This window comes from Pteropus alecto, unplaced genomic scaffold (assembly GCF_000325575.1).
Source record: "Pteropus alecto unplaced genomic scaffold, ASM32557v1 scaffold335, whole genome shotgun sequence".
Taxonomy (NCBI): domain Eukaryota; kingdom Metazoa; phylum Chordata; class Mammalia; order Chiroptera; family Pteropodidae; genus Pteropus; species Pteropus alecto.
Window position 1 is genome coordinate 14,550 of NW_006436757.1, and position 7,550 is coordinate 22,099.

Here is a 7,550-nt window from a genome sequence, read left to right on the forward strand (position 1 = left end):
GATTGGGTCAGGTGATGATATTTTTAGGAAGTAGATGGGTGCTAATCATAAATGCAAGGCAATTTGGGGTGATATTCAGGCTCTTTGACCACCCAGAATTCAACCAAAGTAGGGAACACCACTTCTGGCTCATGCCAAAGTCCCCAAAAGTTCTATTCATCTCTTCTGAGAGCCCAGGATTTCCTCCCAGTGAATATGCAGTGCTTCAAACACCTTCATCACTTCCAGAGAACCGCAGCCAGACTATCTCTATGATCCATCTTTGCCTCAGTCCTACCCAGGAATTTGCTAAACCCCAGCTCTATTGTTGAAAACAGTTCACTGAAAAGATGGAAATGAAAGCTTCTCCCAAAGGGCAATGATGAGCCCACTCACCTGTCACCAGGGTGACTTACTAGGATGGCACATGACTACACTGGAGGGGAAATGATTTAATTGGGGGATATAACTGCCCATTCTCTATAGTGAAGAGTAGTTGTATATTCCAGGAGCTATCACCTAGATCGAGAATGGAAGAGATAGTTAATACTATATAAAACATTACAGCCAAACATGCAGAATCTACATTCTATTCAAGTGCAAGTGGAACATTGATCAGTATTGAATATTTGCAAAGCCAAAGAACAAGTTGCAACACATTTTAAAGCACTGGATTAATGCAAGGTATTGCTCTGACCACAATGGATAAATTAGAAATAAAAAAAGATAACTAAAAACTAACCAATGTTTTAGAAACAAATTTTAAATAATACTTAGGTTAAAGACAAAAGTCAATAAAAATTTAGAAAAATTTTGACATTAATAATGAAAGCATATCATCTCAAAGCCAAACAGATAAAGCTGTACCTAGAGGGAAATTTACATTTACAAATTTCATTTTAGAAAAGAGGAAAAGTTGAAAAGTCAACATGATCTCATGATCTCTACCTAAAATGTAAAAAATAGTACACTATTTTAACCAAAAAAAGTAGAAAGATCAAAATAATGAAGGCAAAAGCAAAGTCTGTTGAAATAGAAAACAAATACAACAACAAAGCAAAAAGTTAGCTAACTGAAAAGACTAATAAAGCATATAAACCTATAGGAAGACTAATAGGGTTGCCAGGTTTGGTAAATAAAAATACAGGATTCTCAGTTAAATTTTAAGTTCAGATTAAATTTTTTAGTATAAGTATGTACCATGCAATATCTGGACCTATTTATGCTTTAAAATTATTCATTTTTTATCTGAAATTCCAATTAAACTAGGCATCTTATACTTTGACAACCCTTAAAAATATTAAGAAAAAAATTACCAAAATCAACGATGGAAAAGGGAACATCATTGCACATATTTCAAACATAGAAAAAATTGTCTATTATATTATAAAAATCTTTTGATAATTAACTTTAAATTCTAGATTAGAAAAATTAATTTTTTAATTTATTTATAAATTAGTTTCAAATATACAGTACTTGGTTAAACATTTATATAGATCATAAAACAATCCCCCCAATTGCTCCCTCCCTCTCTTGGCTCTCCACCTAGCCATCATATTAATGCTAATTGCATTCTCTATGCCGTGCTCCCCAACCCCACGACCAACTATCAACTACTAATTTATACTTCTTTAACCTTTCGCCCAATTCTTCCAGCTCCCAAACCCCCTCCCCTCTGTCCGTCACCAAATTGTCCACTATATTTGTCTGTTTTGATTAGTTTGTTCTGAAAAATTAATTCTTAAAAAAAAATAACTCATCAAAACTGACACAAGAAAATTTGAAAATGAGTAGCCCAATATCTGTAAAGAGATTGAATCTGCAATTTAGAACCTTCTTTGAAGAAAACTACAGAAGCTAATATAGAACACTATCTTCATGACCTTCAGGTATACAAGAATTTTCTTAAGGCACAAAAACCACTAACCATAAAAAAGTCTTAAACTTAAGAATGTTTGTTCATCAAAAGACAAGAGGGTGAGAAGACAAACCACAAAGTGAGAGAAAACATTTGCAATGCATGTATTTGACAAAAGACTCATATGCAGAATTTATAAAGAACTTCTACAAACCATTAAGATAAACACAGGCAATGTAATTTTGTAAATGAACAAATCTTAAACATACCCTTTGCAAACCAGGATATTAAAATGGCTAACAACCATGTAAATCATTTTTCAACAGAATTAGTTCAGGGAAATGCAAATTAACAACTGCAATAATATACAACTACACAGACATGGGAGTGGCTAAACTGAAGTTCTCACAATAGCAAGCTGTGACAAGGTATACCAATAATACCAAAATTTTCATACGCTACTGGTGGAAGTGGTACGATCACGTTGGGAAGAAATGTTTATCTCAACATCTGCTCATATTGAGCACAACAACGCCATTTTTAGATATACGTATATTCAACAGAAATGCAAACATACGTGTACCAAAGGTATGAATACAAAAGTTCTTAGCAGATCTAGTCATAACAGCAAAATCAATGGAAATAACACAAATGCCAATATCCAGTAGAATGGATACAGAAATTGTAGAATAATCACAATGGAACACTAATCATAAATAAGAATGAAGGAACACCATTCCACACGGCTACATGGAAGAGATTTTAAAAACATAACTTGATTAGAAGAAGCCAGACACAAAAGAGTACATGCATACTGATTGATTTTATTTATATAAAGTTTTAAAACAAATAGATAACATTAATCGAAGGTGACAGAACTTAGGATAGAGGGTACCTTTAGGGAAAAGAAAGGTAGTGACTGGGAGGGGCACAAAGGAGCTTCTCGGGTGCTGGTGACAGGCAATGTTCGTGCCAGTACCATACAGTTTCCATTACTATAGCTTTGTACTATAGTTTTAAAGCAGAAATTGTGGTGCCTCTAACTTTGTTCTCTCTCAGAATGTCTTTGGCTATTTGGGTTCTTTCGTGGTTCCCTACAAGAATCCCTAGGATTCTTTGTTCTATTTCTATGAAAAATGCCATTGGAATTTTGATTGAGATTGCACTGAATCTATAGATGGCTTTGAGTACATGGCCATTTTAATAATATTAAAACTTCCAATCCATGAGTATGAAAGAACTTTCCATTTGTTTGTGTCTTTTTCAGTTTCTTTCATTTAAGTCTTGTAGTTTTCATTGTAACTATATTTCAATTACCTGTTAAATTTATTCCTGAGTATTTTATTGTTTTTGATGCTCTTGTGACTGAATAGTTTTCTTTCTTTTTCAGATATTTTGTTGTTAGTGTGCAGAAATTTCTGCATGTTGATTTTTACATCCTACAATTTTACTGAATTTGTTGATTGGCTCTAACAGTTTTTTGGTTGAATCTTAACGGTTTTCTATATATAAGTGCCTATCATCTGCAAATACATCTCTGATTTGGATGCCTTTAACTTCTTTGTCTTGCCTAATTGCTCTAGCTAGGACTTCCAATACAAGATCTGTATATTTTGGTATGTTTCTGTCATTCTTCAACAAAAAGTTTACTTTAAAAATGTCTGGACTCTCGATTCTGTTCCACTGGTCCGTGTGTCTGTTTTGCTGCCAATACCATGCCATTTTGATTACTGTCACTTTGTAGTATAATTTGAAGTCAAGCAAAGTGATGCCCCCAGCCTCGTTCTTTTTTCTCAGGATGGCTTTGGCAATTCAGGGTCTTTTGTGTTTCCATACAAATCTGATGATTTTTTGTTCTATTTCTTTAAAATATGCTGATAGGATTTTGATAGAGATTGCATTAAATCTGTATAATGCTTTAGGTAATATGGTCATTTTCACCATGTTGATTCTTCCAATCCAAGAACACAGAATATCTTTCCATTTCTTTGTATCTTCTTCGATTTCTTTTAATAGTGCACACCGATGTTCATAGCAGCATTATTCACAGTGGCCAGGACATGGAAGCAACCCAAGTGTCCTACAACAGATGACTGGCTAAAGAAGCTGTGGTACATATACACAATGGAATATTACTCAGCCATAAGAAGAGATGAAATACTGCCATTTATAACAACATGGATAGACCTCGAGATAATCATGCTAAACGAAAAAAGTTGAAAATCACATGATATCACTTATATGTAGGATATAAACCTAAAAGCAACAAATGAACAGAGACTCATGGACATGGACTATAGACTAGTGGTTACTAGAGGGAAGGGGATGGGGAAGGAGGGGGGACGTAGACACAGTAAAGGGGGTCAAATATAGGAGAGTAGGGGGAGGGTGGAGTGGATAAAGGGAATCAAATATATGGTAGCTGAAAGAAACTGGACTTTGGGTGGTAAACACAATAGAATATACAGATATCAAATTATAATGTACACCTGAAAATTATATAATTGTATTAACCAACGTTACCCCAATAAACTTAATTTTTATTTAAAAAAAAATGTCTGAAAACATCACGTTTGTGCAAATATGGAGCAAAGAGAAGTCTTGTAAGATCCTGGTGAGAGCCTAAATTGGTACAATTTGGCTGGAAATAGTTGAGCATATCTTATTAAAGTTGAAGGTATGCATATGCTTTCACTAATAATTGTACCATTAGTTACAGATCTTAAAGAAGTTCATGCAAATGTGCACGAGGTTACATGCTCAAGAATGCTTTTCCTTTCTTAGAGTCCACATATAAGTGAAATCGTATCATATTTGTCTTCCTCTGTCTGACTTATTTCACATAGCATAATACCCTCTAGGTCCATCTATATTGTTGCAAATAGCAAGGTTTCATTCTTTTTATGGCTGAGTAATATTCCATTGTATGTATGTACCACATCTTCTTTATCCATTCATCTATCAGTGGACACCTAGACTGCTTCCATATCTTGGCTTTTGTAAATAATGTTGCAATAAACATAGGGATCCATATGTCTTTTCAAATTAATATTTTGGGTTTCTTCAGATAAATATCCAGAAGTAGGATTGCTGGGTCCTTCTTTGTCTCTTGTTATTATAACTTTTGTTTAAAAGTCTATTTTGTCTGATTTAAGTATTACTACCCCAGCTTTTTCCGTTCCCATTGGCATGACGTATCTTTTTCCATCCTTCTATTTTCAGTCTGCGTGTGTTTTGATCTGAAGTGAGTCTCTTGTAAGCAACATATATATGCAGAATCTAAAGAAGAAAAAAAAACAGAAACAAACTAATATAGAAACATTTTGATGGTTGCCAAATGAAAGGGAAGTTGGGGGATGGATGAAAAGGGCAAGGGATTAAGATCTGCAAATTACCAGTTACAACAACCATCCTGAGGATGTAAAGTACAGCATACAGAATATAGCCAATAATATTGTAATAACTGTGTGTGGTGTCAGATGAGTATTAGACTTCTTGGAGTGATAGCTTCATAAGTTATATAAATGCCTAATCGTTATGCTGTACACCTAAAACTAACATAATATTGTATATCAACTTTAACTGGAAAATTAAAAATTATTTTTTAAAAAAATTAAAAATATGAAATAAGGGGAAAATGAATGCTTTTACTGACATTATCTGTAATAATCAAAAACTAAAAAAGAAAAACAAATGTCCACCTTCTGTAAAATGGATAAATTATGGTATATTCATATAATAGAGATAACTACCTCAGTTATACAAATGAATAAATCCCACAAACATAATTTTAAGTAAAATATGCAATTTACGAAAGAATTCACATATCCCATTTATGTAAAATTCAAAAATAGACTAAATTATATTGTCCAGAGGTACATCTACAGGCAGTAAAAATACATTTACTCTTATTCAAATTTGGAAACAAAACAGATGCAGACAAATACAGGAATGGGTATTACAGAAGTCAGGTTAGTGGTTACCTCTACTAGGGGGAGAGGGATGTAATCAGGAAGCACATGGAGCTTCTTGGAGCTTCTGTGTGTAGCTGTGTTCTATTTCTTAACCTGGGTCACAGGTAAATTAGAATCTGTTCCATATAAGCTCTTCCTATATAAGTGATCTATTTCACAAGTTAAATAAAAAAAACAAACCAAAAAAAAAAGAAAGAGGGAAGGAACTTAAATGTTCATTGAGAAACGAATGGATAAAGAAAATGTGATACATACATACAATAAAATATAATTTAGCCCTAAAAAAAAGGATATCCTGTCATATACTATAACATGAATGAAACTTGAGGACATTATGGTAAGTGAAATAAGCCAGTCGCAAAAATACAAATACTGCATAATTCAACTTATATGAAGTAGCTAAAGCAGGAGAAAATGCGGAGTAGTTAGTTGTTCAATAAATTTCAATTTTGCAAGATGAAAAATTTCTAGAGATTGTTGCACAACCATGTGCATATAGTTAACGCTACTGTACTGTACACTTAAAAATGGTTAAGATGGTAAGTTTTTAATTGCATTTTTTACTACAATTAAAAAAACTCACTGACCCATAGGACAAACTTCACACTTTATAACACACAAGCCCTTCCTAAACTGGCTCCCATCTAGCCTCATCTTCCACCATTCCTGCCCTTTTCCCCTTAACTTTATGCTTCAGCAATACTGAAAGACTTGTAGCTCCCCAAATAGCCATCTTTTCTCTTACCCTTTATGTATATGTTGCTACTTTTCTCCCCAGAAAGCCTTACCTTAATTCGTCCAGTGACGGAGTATAAACTGTCCTTGGGCTCTCAGATCGCATGAAGTTGTCGCTGACTTCCCGGGACAGACTTGAGAGAATCTTCTACCATCCCACAGCACTTACAACTCTCCACTGTGGCACTTTGCTATTTGTGCTGTAATTATCAGCTGGCAGACTGTGATCTCCTTTGTATCACTACCGTCTCACACCTAGTAACTGCCATCAAACTATTTTTTGACTGATTGAGTAAGTGAGTGAGTGGCACTTTATCCAGAAACCCAGAACCTGAGAGGAATGGAGAATTTCAAGATCCAAACTGACACTAGCATTGTCATTGAAAGAACTCATATGATAGTAGAAGAAAAGGAGTAGAAGGTTGAGACTGGGCGAGATAGTGCCAATCATGCTTCATGTGATTATGAAGGGACTCAGACTAGATAAAAAAGGCCATGAAATCACGGAAGAGTTGAGCAACTAAATGAATATACAAAAATAATGGCACATGAGGTCCCAGAACACAAAATGAGGAGGCGATTAATCATTCCAACCCTCAGCTTCCTGAGCATAACACAAACAAAAGGACAGCATTTTCATAAAGCTAGGAAATCACAGGGCTCAGAACCACGGGCTCTCTGGAAACAGAGTGGGGGGCCCCAGAATCCCTCAGATATTGTAATGGGATTGAAGCAGGTGGGAGACTGTTCCAGGTGCTAGAAGGTGTTCTTTATTTCTTTTGGCTTTATAGAGTCCTAGCACAACTTAAAGGAAGACAATTCTGGTTCACAAACTCTTGAAAAAAGTAAGTGGTCTTGTGGGCCAATAATGCTCATATTAACTAACTTTGAGTACTTACTATGCCTGATACTTTACCAAAAAAAAAAAAAATCTTATTTACTCCTCATGATTTTTATGCCCATTTTACAAATGAATTGGGAGAGGGCTAAGAGATGAAGAAACT

General features: G+C 34.5%; 1 long non-coding RNA gene across 1 annotated transcript; it reads right to left on the reverse strand.

Annotated features, from left to right (window-relative positions):
- Positions 1–4,947: 4,947 nt before the first annotated feature.
- On the reverse strand, positions 4,948–7,032 carry LOC112481189. The gene is made up of 3 exons (XR_003046830.1): positions 6,600–7,032; positions 5,821–5,960; positions 4,948–5,116 (listed from the first exon to the last, which is right to left on the reverse strand). It is a non-coding gene; the product is annotated as an uncharacterized LOC112481189 (long non-coding RNA).
- Between the last annotated feature and the right edge of the window lie 518 nt (positions 7,033–7,550).